General features: G+C 51.1%; 1 protein-coding gene across 4 annotated transcripts in view; it reads right to left on the bottom strand.

Moving 5' to 3' along the window:
• Nucleotides 1–15592, bottom strand: part of PRPF6 (pre-mRNA processing factor 6) — a 325322-nt gene that overhangs the window by 196048 nt on the left and 113682 nt on the right. The window lies entirely within an intron of this gene.

Genomic DNA, 15592 nt, shown 5'->3' with positions numbered 1-15592 from the left:
TCTTCAGTCTTTCTTTAGCAATCTACCAAGTCTTTAACTATCAATCTACTTTCTATCTCACCAACAAGCTACTAAATCTTTCTCACTTAACAGGCAGACCTCACCAATCACTCTATTCCCAAACCACTTTAACAGGCAGACCTCAAGCACCTCTCCAGCACACTAACAAACAGACGTTCTTATCTGACAATTAACTAACTGTTAACTAACTAACTACTACTACTAACTAACAAACTACTCCATCCCTCAGACCAAGAACTAACTAACTACCTCTATCCCTCCCTCAACACTTACTGACCAACACCTTACAGCCCCCACCCTAACAAACATCCTAAAAAAAAATAAATAAATAAATAAATAAAATTTTAAATTAAGAAATAATAACAATAAACCTTTGTAATGGCAGGTAGGACTAGAGGCAGCAAGACTTCAATCAAAACAGGCAGTTCAGTCACCGAGAGCACCCAGGGGATGGCTATGGTCCGAGTACAGATGGAAGGAGAACCAGGACGGAGGGCAGAGGTCTCTGTACAGACCGAGGCCATCCCCTCAAAGATGTTTACAGTCTCAACGCAGACAGAAGTAATGGATCAACCGGACGACAGCCTTTGGATGGAGCTAAAGAGCCTGAGAGAGGAGGTTCAGCGCTTAAGGAGCATCCGAGACGACGAGACCTTCATCGATGGAGTCATCCAGGAGCTGTCTCAGATCGCTGAACAGGAACCTGACAAGACCACCCTGGGAACACCCATAGCATCCAAAACGGCCACCTTGAGACAAACTACCGGAATGCAGGAAGTGGTTGGAGACGCTGACTCCTGGCAGTTGGTGACTTCCTCCACAAGAAAACGCAAAGGACCTAACTCTGTCTCTTTTTCCCCCATACAGGACAGCTCAACATCGACACCTCATATCGCCCTGAGGAACAGATATCAGCTGCTACAGGAAGGTCCGGAGAAAGAGCTACAAGTAGTTGTTCAGCAGACGGTTCCAACTCCGGAATCAACAGTACAGCCCACCCCTAAGAAGCGCAGAGTGGTGGTCATCGGAGATTCGCTGCTGAGGGGCACCGAGGGACCAATCTGCAGACCAGACCTACAATCAAGAGAGGTCTGCTGTTTGCCAGGGGCCAGGATCCGGGATGTCACTGCTTGCATTGACAGACTCATCAAGCCCCGAGACCACTTCCCCATGGTTCTAATCCACGTCGGAACCAACGACACCGCAAGGAGCAGCCCGGACATCATACCTGAAGACTTCAGGGCCCTGGGGGAGAAGCTGAGGAGGATGGATGCGCAGGTAGTCTTCTCCTCGATTCTCCCAGTGAGAGGCAAGGGCAGAGCCAGAGAGGATCGAATACAGAGGGTGAACGACTGGCTGCGAGGATGGTGCAAGGAGATGAACTTCGGGTTTCTGCACCATGGAGAAGCATTGCAAGGACTACAGGGACACGACGGGCTACACCTAACCAGAAGAGGGAAGAATGTCCTTGGACACCGCCTAGCCCGCCTACTCCACAGGGCTTTAAACTAGGTAAGTCGGGGGAGGGTACAGGCACAAACAACATACCAGGCGAACTAAAATGCCAATACATTTTTGAAGCTGAGGAAAGTAGTCACCGAAATTCTGGGTCAGGGGTGAGTGCACACACTTTTGAGTCGGGAGTAGGGTCACATCATATTTATGGGTCACATTGTAATTCCGGGTCTAGGGGGAGTACACACTGTAGTTCTGGGTATATGGGGAGTACACATTGTGGTTCTGAGCCTCAGGAAAGCACAAATAACACTAACAATGTTAAAGGTGTTCAAATAGCTCAAGCAGGAATATCCCCACTGAGACGTAACAAAAATATAACATGGAGGGCTATGTACGTCAACGCACACAGTTTAGGAAACAAGATCCTGGAATTGGAAACAGAAATAAGGAATGCCGACCTGGATGTGGTGGCGATATCCGAAACCTGGCTCACAGACTCCCACGGGTGGGACATGGTCATACCGGGTTACAACTTGCTTCGCCGGGACAGAGAGGGTAGGATGGGAGGGGGTGTAGCATTATATACTAAAGATGACATTAAGGTCACGAGAATCTCAGATGTCCAGTATACTGGGGAATCCCTTTGGGTTAATTTGGCCAGAGGGAAGGACAAATGCTTGTATCTTGGTGTAATTTACAGACCCCCAAGACAACAGGATGACCTGGATATGGAAATAATCGAAGATATAGAAAATATCACCTTGCGTGGGGACACAGTATTGCTAGGTGACTTCAACATGCCTGATGTGGATTGGGTTACACTTACCTCTGCTTCCGGCAGCAGCAGGAGGCTATTAAACTCTATGAAAGGAGCAAGCCTCAGGCAACTGGTGTTGGAACCGACAAGGGATCAGGCAATACTGGACCTGATACTTACCAATGGAGAAAGTGTCACAGAGGTCTCGGTGGGCGACACATTGGCCTCCAGTGACCACAACATGGTATGGTTCAATATCAGGAAAGGTTTCACTAAATCTACTACACTAACCAAAGTCCTCAAATTCAAGGACACAAATTTCAAAGAAATGGGAGACTTCGTTCACCAGGCACTACAAAGCCAAGAAGAAACCGATAACGTGGAAGACATGTGGTCGACTTTGAAAGCAACCATACAAGAAGCAACAAACCGCTATGTAAAACCAGTAAGTAAACGGCGAAGGAACAATAAGCCACAGTGGTTTACTGCGGAGATCTCAGACCTGATCAAGGAGAAGAAAAAAGCATTCATCTCTTACAAACAATCAGGGAAGCAGGACTCTAGAGCAGACTATCTGACCAAATCAAAAGCCGTCAAAACAGCAGTCAGGGAGGCTAAATTCCTCATGGAGGAGTCTCTAGCAAAGAACATCCAGAAGGGAGATAAATCCTTCTTCAGGTATATCAGTGATAGAAGAAAAAACTCAGGCGGGATTGTACGTCTTAGGAATCCAGATGGAGACTATGTGGAAAAGGATTCGGAAAAAGCCCAACTATTAAATGAATACTTCTGCTCAGTCTTCACCCGAGAAGCGCCAGGGCTCGGCCCTCAGCTACAGACAAGGGTTGGCTCAGTTGACCCGTTTAGTAACTTTGAGTTTACGCCCAGCAGTGTCTACGGTGAGCTGTCAAAGCTCAAGGTTAACAAAGCAATGGGGCCGGACAACCTGCACCCCAGGGTGCTTAGGGAACTGAGTGATGTCTTGGCGGAGCCACTGTCCACGCTCTTCAACCTCTCCCTTAGTACAGGCAGCGTCCCGTTGGACTGGAGGACGGCTAACGTCATTCCACTGCACAAGAAAGGCTCAAAGATGGAGACAGCAAACTACAGACCAGTGAGTCTAACATCGATAGTGAGCAAACTAATGGAAACTCTAATCAAACACCAATTAGATAAGATCCTGGATGAGGAGAATCTACGGGATCCCCGACAACATGGATTTACTAAGGGGAGATCCTGCCAATCCAACCTGATCAGCTTCTTTGATTGGGTGACAGGGAAGCTGGATATTGGGGAGTCCCTGGACATCGTGTACCTGGACTTTAGCAAAGCATTCGATAGCGTACCACACCGCAGGTTACTGAGCAAGATGAGTTCTATAGGATTAGGTGACACATTGACGAAATGGGTTGGGAGCTGGCTTGGAGGCAGGCTCCAAAGGGTGGTGGTGAACGGCACCCCCTCCGAAATGACGGAGGTGATTAGTGGAGTACCACAAGGCTCAGTCTTGGGCCCAATCCTATTCAACATCTTTATAAGAGACTTGGCAGAAGGGCTTCGAGGTAAAATAACATTATTCGCCGATGACGCCAAACTGAGTAATGTAGTGGGCAAATGCACAACAGACGAAGATTCAATGCCCGACAACATGATGCACGACATACTCCTACTGGAGCAATGGTCTAGGACATGGCAACTCAACTTCAATGCCAAAAAATGCAAAGTTATGCACCTGGGCAGCCAGAATCCATGCAAGTCTTATACCCTCAATGGCGAGATCCTAGCAAAAACGGTAGCAGAACGAGACTTGGGGGTAATCGTCAGTGAGGACATGAAGTCTGCCAATCAAGTGGAGCAGGCTTCGTCCAAGGCAAGACAAATCATGGGCTGCATACGAAGGGGTTTCGTCAGTCGTAAGGCGGAAGTCATTATGCCATTGTATAGATCCATGGTGAGGCCCCACCTGGAATACTGTGTGCAATTCTGGAGGCCGCATTATCGCAAGGATGTGCTGAGACTGGAGTCGGTGCAAAGAATGGCCACCAGGATGGTCTCGGGACTCAAGGATCTACCATACGAAAAACGGCTTGACAAATTACAGCTATACTCGCTCGAGGAGCGAAGAGAGAGGGGAGACATGATTGAGACGTTCAAGTATCTTACGGGCCGCATCGAGGCGGAGGAAGATATCTTCTTTTTCAAGGGTCCCACGACAACAAGAGGGCATCCGTTGAAAATCAGGGGCGGGAAACTACGAGGTGACACCAGGAAATTCTTTTTCACTGAAAGAGTGGTTGATCGTTGGAATAGTCTTCCACTACAGGTGATTGAGGCCAGCAGCGTGCCTGATTTTAAGGCCAAATGGGATCGGCACATGGGATCTATTCACAGGGCAAAGGTAGGGGAGGGACATTAAGGTGGGCAGACTTGATGGGCCGTGGGCCCTTATCTGCCGTCTATTTCTATGTTTCTATGTTTCTATGTGGAATTAGGATGGGGATTGGATTTCTACTAATAATATATATGAATGATATAAGATATTATATTCATGTGGTATATTTTTTGTTGTATATGAATTTGGGAGGGGGGTGGGGGTTAAATCTTTTTGTTGTATGATATTGTAGATTTTCAAGTGATGTATTCTAATTGTTTGATTTTTACTGTACACTTGGGCCCTGATTCTCTAAAAGTGCGTCCCGATTTTAGGCAGCTGTAGGCGTCCTACAGCTGTCTAATCAGCCAATCGGGATGCACGTTTTTAAAAAAATATGCTCCCCAGGCAGGCCGCCTATATTGAAGGCGAGGCCCGCAAGACACCTAGGCCCTGATTCTGTATAGGACGCCCGGGAGAGGCGTCCTATTCAGAATCGGCCTAAACTAAACCCCGATTCTGTAACCGGCGTCCATGTTACAGACGCAGGTTAGAGAATCGGGTTAGATTAGACACGGCCCGCTACACTTATCGCGGCAAGGGATCTCTCTGCCGCTATAAGTATAGCGGGCCGTGGCCCCCTGACCGATCACTGGCAGGAGGGTGCCCAAACCCTCCTGCCCGAAGACGCACCCCCCTCCCCGACACTACCGACCGCCCCCCCCCCCGACACTACCGATCGCCCCCCCCCGACAATATCGGTCGCTGGCAGGAGGGTGCCCAATCCCTCCTGCCCGAAGACGCACCCCCCTCCCCGACACTACCGACCGCCCCCCCCGACACTACCGACCGCCCCCCCCGACATTACCGATCCCCCCCCCCGACAATATCGGTCGCTGGCAGGAGGGTGCCCAATCCCTCCTGCCCGAAGACGCACCCCCCCCCCCTCCGGCGCTAACAACCCCCACTCCACCAAACCTGTTCTTACAGATGGGTCTTGCATGTCGAGCAAGCAGGCACGCCTCGTCAAAATGAGGCGGGCCCGCCCCTTCCCGGCCCATCCCGCCGAAGCCTAAGGCCTGATTGGCCCAGGCTCTAGAAGCCTGGACCAATCAGGCCTTAGGAATAACGGGTCCGCCCATCCCTACTAAGTCTAAGGTCTGATTGGCCAATCAGGCCTTAGATTAAGTGGGGATGGGCGGACCCGTTATGCCTAAGGCCTGATTGGTCCAAGCTTCTAGAGCCTGGGCCAATCAGGCCTTAGGCTTCGGCGGGATGGGCCGGGAAGGGGCGGGCCCGCCTCATTTCGACGAGGCGTGCCTGCTTGCTCGACGTGCAAGACCCATCTGTAAGAACAGGTTTGGTGGAGTGGGGGTTGTTAGCGCCGGAGGGGGGGGGGGTGCGTCTTCGGGCAGGAGGGATTGGGCACCCTCCTGCCAGCGACCGATATTGTCGGGGGGGGGGGGGATCGGTAATGTCGGGGGGGGCGGTCGGTAGTGTCGGGGGGGGGGGCGGTCGGTAGTGTCGGGGAGGGGGGTGCGTCTTCGGGCAGGAGGGTTTGGGCACCCTCCTGCCAGTGATCGGTCAGGGGCCACGGCCCGCTATACTTATAGCGGCAGAGAGATCCCTTGCTGCGATAAGTATAGCGGCCGCGTCTACTTACAATGTAGACCAGCATTTTGCTGGCCTACATTTTTAAGCTTCTCATCTACTAGGGAGACGCGTAGGGCCGCCTAGGTTCAGCCTAAGGCCCGCCTAAGGCCCTTAGACGAGCTTAGGCATCTTGCGGGTCTCCCTAGGCTCCCGGAAGCGCCTTCAGGCCTGCCTGGGGAGCATTATTTTTTTTAAACGTGCATCCCGATTGGCTGATTAGACAGCTGTAGGACGTCTACAGCTGCCTAAAATCGGGACGCACTTTTAGAGAATCAGGGCCTTGATGTGAGTTATAAAATGAATAAAGAATTTTTTTTTTTTTTTTAAAAAAAGGAATATACTGTTGAAAATCAGATAATTTCTTTACCAGCTGTTTTATATGGTATTTTTATTTCCCTTGTTCCTCTGCTATAGAACATTTATAGATTTTCCTAAGCTAGAGGCATTCAACAATTTAAACTTTCCCTTCCTTCTAGGAAAGGTATTAAAGGAGTCAAGAACTTCAGTCTTTCTTTGACTTTTAAATTTTCTCAATTATGGAATGAACTCCCTTTAACTTTGAGATGCCCTATTCCTCTCCAATTCTTCCGCAAATCATTAAAAACTTTTTTATTTGCTAAACATTTTGGAAAATTAATCTCCTTGTAATTTTAGCATTGTTTTTAATTATTGTTAACCGAGTCAAGCTTCCTCTGGTTGATGACCCGGTATATAAAGCTAAGTTTTAGTTTAGAAAACAGGACATGTAGAAATTGTAATTAAGGATTCTGTTCTCCAGCATAGAATTTTGATAAAGGTGACGTCTGAATTTGTTTGGAGTCCATCCTTCACTTCCTGGAGGCAGTGAGGCATAAACTCTTGTACTAAAATATTTCTTAAGGGTTGATTTCACAAGTAATGATTGATGTTGAAGTTGTGGACTGATAGTTAAAAATGTTTCCCAATTTTTGAGAAGCGTCTCTTTAAACATGTCATGTAACGGTAACATGAGGAGCTGTTTGGGAGTCCCAGGCATCCAGGTACTCAGTATCTGTTGCAGTGTCAGCATCCAATCCGACAGGTAGGGGGGCATTGCCCAGCTGCTTAATATATTTAGCAAAGGCAAGTCCTTCTGGAGAAGAGCTACTTCTAGGAAGCGTTTTCTGTAGCTGAGTCAGATCATGAAGGAAAGAAAAATCCTGGGGATATGGGACAAGGAGAACAATGTCTTCGGGAAGTTTCCCCAATGTCTTTGGTACCAATTCGATGAAGAGACTGAGGATCGATGAGTATTAGTTGAAGAAGAGCATCAATGCTTCAAAGTGACAAATCGATGTCTCGAGGGAGAATGTCAATGAGTAGAAGATCCATGAGAAGTATCTCGATGCTTTAATGGATAGCTGGTACCAGTACCGTGAGGCCTCGTAGTGCTATGCTCAGGCTGGGCCAGTACCAAAGGAGTTGATGTTAGCACCCGCATACAGTGCAATTTAAACATATTACTGAGCTCCCTCCTGAAGAAGTCATCGAGTTTCTTCCTGAAAGTATGCACTCATACTGATGACTCAATAGCCGGTACCCTCAGAGCAGCAGGTTGTCTCGGAATGGGTGACCTTGACAAGGATGCATACCATGAAAGAGAGACAACCTGCGAAGCTGGAGAACGATGGTGTCGCTGTTTGGTCTGCATCAAGGGACTCGATGCTATTGAGACCTGTGACACTTGCTGAGAAGTGAATGGCTGGCTTCTCCAATGCTGTAAGTTCTTTCGATGTTAATGCAGGAGTTTTCAATGCGCTTTTGTAAGGTGGAACACCAAGCAAAAATTCGACTCTATGATCAGGGCTTAAACTGATGGAAAGCACAGTTACTTACCGTAACAGGTGTTATCCAGGGACAGCAGGCATATATTCTCACATGTGGGTGACGTCATCTACGGAGCCCCGATGCAGAAGCATTTTCAAGCAAACTTGATTGAAGATTTAAGTTTGCTCTGCTGCTCCACGCATGCGTGCCTTCCTGCTCCACTAGGGGGTGCATCCCCTCGTGGTCTCCAGTTCACTTAACTAGCCAAGAAGCCAACCTCGGGGAGGTGGGCGGGTTGTGAGAATATATGCCTGCTGTCCCTGGATAACACCTGTTACGGTAAGTAACTGTGCTTTATCCCAGGACAAGCAGGCATGATATTCTCACATGTGGGTGACCTCCAAGCTAACTGAAAAGGGATGGAGGGAAGTTGGCAATTTAAGCAAATAGATTTCGCAATACCGATTGGCCGAACCGGCCATCGCTTCTGGACAGTGAGTCCAGACAGTAGTGAGAGGTGAAGGTATGAACCGAAGACCATGTGGCAGCCTTGCAGATTTCCTCAATAGGTGTGGACCTGAGGAATGCTACGGAGGCTGCCATCGCTCGGACCTTGTGTCCCGTTACTCGACCATGCAGCGCGAGACCAGCCTGAGCGTAGCAAAAGGAGATGCAATCGGCCAACCAGTTGGACAAGGTGCGTTTGGAAACTGGGTGACCTAACCGGTTTGGGTCGAAGGACAAAAACAGTTGTGGGACTTTCCGGTGTGACTGAGTGCGTTGGAGGTAAAAGGCCAACGCTCTCTTGCAGTCAAGAGTGTGGAGCGCCACTTCTCCGGGGTGAGAGTGGGGCTTGGGAAAAAACACAGGCAAGACAATGGACTGATTGAGGTGAAAATCAGACACTACTTTAGGTAAGAACTTTGGATGGGTGCGGAGTACCACCTTGTCGTGATGGAATACCGTGAAGGGTGGGTCCGCTACCAGAGCTTGTAACTCACTAACCCGCCGGGCGGAAGTGAGCGCGAGCAGGAAAATCACCTTCCAAGTGAGGAATTTTGGATGGCATTTGTCTAGGGGCTCAAATGGAGGTTTCATTAGTTGAGCCAGAACCACGTTAAGGTCCCAAACCACCGGGGGGGGGGGTTGAGAGGAGGGTGGACGTTCAGAAGACCCTTCATGAAGCGAGAGACTAAGGGATGGAGCGAGAGGGCTTTCCCTTCCAGGGGCTGATGAAAGGCCGCAATCACACTGAGGTGTACTCGAATGGAGTTGGTCTCTAGGCCGGAATGAGATAATTGGAGTAAATAGTCAAGGACCAGAGGGACGGGGACCGACACTGGGTCCTGGATGTGGGAGGAGCACCAGGTTGAGAATCTGGTCCACTTTTGGGAGTAGCAGGTTCTTGTCGAGGTCTTTCTAGAGGCCTCCAATATCTCCTTGACTGATTGAGACACGGGGAGAGCAGTCAGGGGGAGAGAAACCAAGCATTCAGATGAAGAGATTGAAGATTGGGATGTAACAGCGAACCCTGACCCTGTGATAGTAGAGAGGGAAACAGAGGCAGAGGCAGTGGATCTCTGACACTGAGTTGAAGTAGAAGGGAAAACCATGGCTGGCGTGGCCAGCGAGGGGCAATCAGGATCAGGGTGGCTTGTACTGTTTTCAGGTGGACAAGCGTCTGCAGTATCAGAGGAAACGGCGGGAACGCGTACAGGAACCTTCCCTCCCAGTCGAGGAGGAAGGCGTCGGCCTCAAGCCGGTCCGGGGAGTACATCCGGGAGCAGAAGAGAGGCAGCTTGTGGTTGTGGGGGGATGCGAATAGATCTATTTGCGGCGTCCCCCACTTTTCGAACACCTGTCGTAGGATCTGAGAGTGCAGTGACCACTCGTGTGGCTGGAGGAGGCGGCTGAGTCTGTACGCCAGACAGTTTTGTTCTCCTTGTATGTACACCGCTCGAAGGAAGGTGTTGTTGGAGATTGCCCATTTCCAGAGGCGCAGGGCTTCCCGGCAAAGGGACCAAGACCCTGTTCCCCCTTGTTTGTTTACGTAGTACATTGCTACTTGGTTGTCGGTTCGGATGAGAACCACTCGGTCGTGGAGCAGATGTTGAAAAGCTACAGCTGCGAGATAGATGGCCCGAAGCTCTAGCACGTTGATGTGGCAGCGACGGTCTTTTGCTGACCACATCCCTTGAGTGCGTAGGCCGTCTAGATGGGCTTCCCAAGCGTACTCCGACGAGTCCGTGGTGAGTATCTTGCTGTGAGGTGGGGTGAGGAAGAGCAAACCTTTGGAAAGATTTGAAGAGTCGGCCCACCAGCGGAGCGATCGTTGCAAAGAAGGCGTCACTGTCACGGGGTGGTCGATCGGGTCCCGGTCTTGACGCCATTGAGAGGCCAAGGTCCATTGAGGAATTCTCAGATGGAGGCGGGCGAAGGGTGTGACATGGACGGTGGAGGCCATGTGGCCCAGAAGAGTCATCATCTGCCGAGCTGATACCGAGGTCAGCAGGGAAAACCTTCGACTCAGACTTACTAACGCCTCTAGACGCGGAGGGGGGAGGAAGGACCGTGTCCAGCGTGGCCCCGATGAACTGCAGGGACTGGGAGGGGCGTAGTTGGGATTTTGGGAAGTTTATCTCGAACCCCAGACTTTGTAGGTAGGTAGGTTGGGTCGCTAAGATAACCGCTTCCCTGGACGGGGCTTTGATCAGCCAGTCGTCCAGGTAGGGGAATACCTGGAGGCCCTGGGAGCGTAAGCTTGCTGCGACTACCACGAGGCACTTGGTGAAGACCCGAGGTGACGATGCTAGGCCGAAGGGGAGGACACGGTATTGTAGGTGCCAGTCTCCTACCTGAAAACACAAGAACTTGCGGTGAGCGGGGTGCACTGGGACATGCGTGTACGCCTCCTTCAGATCGAGGGAGCAGAGCCAGTCGCCCTTGTCGATCAGGGGGTAGAGGGTCGGTAGGGAAAGCATCCGAAATTTTTCCCGTACCAGAAATTTGTTGAGGCGTCTCAAGTCTAGTATTGGGCGTAGGTCTCCCGTTTTTTTCGGTACCAGGAAGTAACGGGAGTAGAAGCCCTTCCCCCGTTGGTCGGGGGGAACCTCCTCCACTGCTCTCAGGCGAAGCAGGTCTTGAGCTTCGGAGAGGAGTAGGGGTAGCTGCGTCCGGTTGGGAGGGCAATTCCTTGGGGGGTTGTCCGGAGGAATGGCCCGAAAGTTGAGAGAGTATCCTGATGAGATCACGCCAAGGACTCATGCGTCCGACATGACTTGTTCCCAGCGAGGGTAAAAGGCTTTGAGGCGACCCCCGATGGGAAGGAGGCCTGGGACTATGGTGGAGGGGGCCCGCCCCCTTCCGCGTATCCCGTCAAAAGGACAGGGATGGTTTGGTAGTCGCAGGCGGTTGGGACTTGGGTATGGCCCGGTGGTGGGCTTGCGGACGCCTGGGTGGAGGCCGCGAGAAGGCAGGGGTGGATTTTTGTGGGTAGCGGCGCGGAGGGGCCCTGTACGGCCTGGACGCGGGCGGTTTAGGCTTTTGCCGGACGAGGGAGGCGAACGAGCGTTCGTGTTCGGAGAGGCGTTTTGTAGCCGCCTCGATAGTGTCATCGAACAGTTCTTTTCCCACGCAGGGGAGGTTAGCCAACCGGTCCTGCAAGTTGGGGTCCATGTCGACCAGGCGCAGCCAAGCTAGTCGGCGCATGGCGATAGCAAAGGCTGCCTCTCTGGAGGAGAGTTCGAAGCCATCGTATGCCGCGTGGAATAGATGGAGGCGCAGGTTGGAGAGGGACTCTAAAAGCAGGCCAAACGCTCCTTGCCGGGAGGCCGGTAGGTCAGTCTCAAAGGCTCTCAATAGTCCAATGAGGTGTTTGAGGTAGGATGTGAAGGTGAAAGTGTAGCTTTGCACCCTAGAGGCCATCATTGCATTTTGATATAGTCTCCTGCCGAACTTGTCCAGGGTTCGGCCTTCTCGGCCTGGGGGGACCGCAGCTGAGACCCGGGAAGGATGAGCCTTTTTCAAGGAGGATTCTACTAGCAGCGACTGGTGGGAGAGCTGTGGTTGTTCGAATCCCGGGTAGGGTACTGTGCGGTACTTGGCCTCTATTTTGGAGGGTACGGCTGTGACCATGTAGGGGGTCTCCAGGTTCCTGAAGAAGGCCTGTTGGAGTACCGGGTTAGGTGGTAAGCGAAGGGACTCTCTGGGCAGTGATGGCATATCCAGCTCCGCTAGGTACTCCTTAGAGTATCTGGAGTCGGACTGGAGGTCTAAGTCCAAAGCGTGGCCCATGTCCTGGACAAAGCGAGTGAAGGATGGGCGGGATGTTCCTGGGGCCCCGTGCGGGGTCGGTGAACGAGACCTCCGTCGGGTGGAGAAGGATGGGGAGGCTTCCCTCGAGTATCGAGGTTCCTGCTCCGATCCACGCTCCGAAACCGGGGAAGCACTGTGAGAGTGTTCCGGGGTCGTTGATCTTCGGCGTCTCGAGGAGCCCCTCGGAGACGATGCCGGGGTTCGGGGTACCGATCGATGTCGAATCGGTGACCTCGACCCGGACTCCCTCGGAGAATACCTGCAACCTCGGGTCGGGGTTCCGGTCCGAGAGGGAGTTCGGAGGATGCGCGGGTTGGAGAGTGATAACTCAGCCACCCTTAGTGGTCCCGTACAAGGTGTAGGAGAACGGCCTCGTAGAGTTGGTGAACCTCGGGCCTTCTTGGAGGTACGGCGGTTCGAGGTTTCTGTCATTTTAGCACGACGTTTTGCCCCGCGGCGGTCTGCGGAGGGAGAGCGTCTCGGGCGCCTCGGCGAGGAGTCCGAGGAGGATGGGATGCGGCGAAGCTTGCGCACTTTTTCCCGAGGTTGCTCGATGCGAGGCTCAGGCTGGTCTGGCACCTGCGGGGTCGAGGTCGAGGCCGATTGTAACTGGGCCATTGCAGCGGACAGCTCCGACGAGATCATCGCTCGGAGTAGGTCCTGGAAGACGGGCACGGACAGCATCGAAGGCATGTCCACTGCCTCGGTGCACTCCACCGGGGGCGACCTCGTATCAGAGTATTCCCGTGTGGTGGAGGCACGGCCCGAAGGCTTGGAGGGCTTAGCCGAGGCTGTAAGCATGGGGCTTCCGCCATGCGTCGACGGTGTCCCCGAGGCCGGCTTCTTCGATGTTACAGAACCTGAAGAAGGAAGAGGGGATTTACCCGGGGCCGAGACTTTCTGCTGTCCCGAGGGCTTCGGATTCGGGTCTCGGGGCGATGCCGAGGTATTCGGGGCCGAGGTCAAGGCCGGGGCCGACCTCGAGGCCGAGGTAGAGGGTTGGTCCGGAGCAAAAAGGTCCGCCATGCGGGCTTTTCTTCGACGGAGGGCCCGGTTCTGGAAAGTAGCGCACTGGGGGCAGGAGTCGGTTGGATGAGCCGCCCCCAGGCAGAGGATGCACCGGCGATGCGGGTCTGTGATGGAAAGAAGCCGCTCACACCGGGTGCACTTTTTAAAGCCGGTCAAAGGCCGGGACATAGAATCGAAAGTAGCCGCGGCTCGAGTAGCCACGCGGCCACGGGGACCCGGAAGCCTCCGGGTCGTCAAAAACGAAGCAGGAATCAAGTTGAAAAGTAAGAATTCGCGCACAGCGACTTAATCGAGAAAAAACAAGAAAAAAATCGCGGTGCTAGAAGGCAGTTGGGGCAGAGCCTGAAAAACACGACTTCTAGGCTCAGCGGAAAATTTTGAACTGGAGACCACGAGGGGATGCACCCCCTAGTGGAGCAGGAAGGCACGCATGCGTGGAGCAGCAGAGCAAACTTAAATCTTCAATCAAGTTTGCTTGAAAATGCTTCCGCATCGGGGCTCCGTAGATGACGTCACCCACATGTGAGAATATCATGCCTGCTTGTCCTGGGATAAATATGCTGCTGACACCTACAGCACTTCTTAAAAACCCATCATAGGTTTCGACATTGACAGAAAAATTTTATCGGCGAGATTAACTCAATTTTGAAACTGAAAGAGAAAAGAGGAATCTACTGAGGAAAACCCCAAGGCAGAAGCCCAAATACTTTTTTTTTTTAACAGTACAAATAAAAGAAAATACATTAGAAAAAATGCAAAGCGGGAAGGCAACGCAGACTAAACGGAGTCCAGTCAAAAAAGTACTTTGCTCCTCAGAAAATGAAGAACTGAGATGCTGCGAGCGGGTGTCAGACAGGAAGGCACTCGGCAAGCACAGTGCGGGCTGTCGAAAAGTTTCTTAAAACTTAAAATGCACTACACTTTTTCACTGTCCGTACTGGGGCTCCATGGATGACATCACCCACATGTAGGATGCCTGCCTGTCCTAGGATAAATCAGATTTTTCTCGGGGTTTTCATTAGTCAGAAGATGTTTCTGGGAACTGGACAGTTGCTTCTCTTGCTTAGTCAAACTTCTGCCTGGTTTTATTTAATATGATTTTGCTTTCATATTTTAATTTGAGATTTTATTATAGAGTACAGTCGACTCCATCTAAGGGCACGTCGGTTAAGCACACGCTTCGGTTATCCGCAGCCTACCACCATGGACCCATTTTTTTTTACATTTAAATTCAATGGACATAAACTCCGGATAATTGCAATTCTGATAAGCACACAATCTGCTTATGCACACTGATGTTATAAGTCCCACCTCTATTCGTTCACGTTACGTTCATTCTGGTTAAAAGCAATCACGTTCTCAAGTTGATGAGCCATGTGTTTCGGATCAGCAGTCAGGGCAGGTGTTAGAACTTTCGAAACTGCACCATGGCGTCTCATGGAGAAAAACCATTGTCTTTGGCTGAACGTGTCCACCAAGCTGGACAAAAGTCATTGCCTTTGGCTGAACGTGTCGATGTCTTAAAGAGACTTGACCAAAACGTTGCAAAACATTACAACGTTCACCCTAGCCAGATTTCTAGGATACCCCCCAAAAAAGCAAGCCATATTGAAAGACTGGCAAAACAATAGCAATCCTACCAGGAAATGGAAAAGAATTGGTAAGGCTGGAGACGCTGAACAGGCACTGCTGCGATGGTTTGCTGAAGCTAGAATTCGTCAACTGCCAATCAGTGGGCCTTTGCTGCTGGAGAAAGCAGCACTGGGCGTAGAAGACTTCAAAGCAACAAACGGATGGCTAGAGAAGTGGAAAGTTTGTAAGATGACGGCGAAAGCTAGGATGTTAGGTTGCACAGAGAGAGGAATGGCCAGTAGGAAAAAGGAGGTATCAATGCCTCTGTATAAGACTATGGCGAGACCTCAATTCTGGAGGCCGCACCTTCAAAAAGATAAAAAAAGGATGGAGTCGGTCCAGAGGAAGGCTACTAAAATGGTATGTGGTCTTCATCATTAGGTGCATGAGTTGAGTCTCTTTAATTTGAAAGGAAACTCTGCAATGAGAGGGCAAAGAACGAAGTTAAGAGATGATAGGCTCCGGAGTAATCTAAGGAAATACTTTCTTACAGAAAGGGTGGTAGATGCATGAAACAGTCTCCTGGAAGAGGTGGTGGAGACGGAGACTGTGTCTGAATTCAAAAGGTCCCG

The sequence above is a fragment of the Geotrypetes seraphini genome, chromosome 11 (genome assembly GCF_902459505.1).
Source record: "Geotrypetes seraphini chromosome 11, aGeoSer1.1, whole genome shotgun sequence".
Lineage (NCBI taxonomy): Eukaryota > Metazoa > Chordata > Amphibia > Gymnophiona > Dermophiidae > Geotrypetes > Geotrypetes seraphini.
Note: the sequence above shows the minus strand (reverse complement) of the source record. Positions and strands in the feature narration are given on the sequence as shown.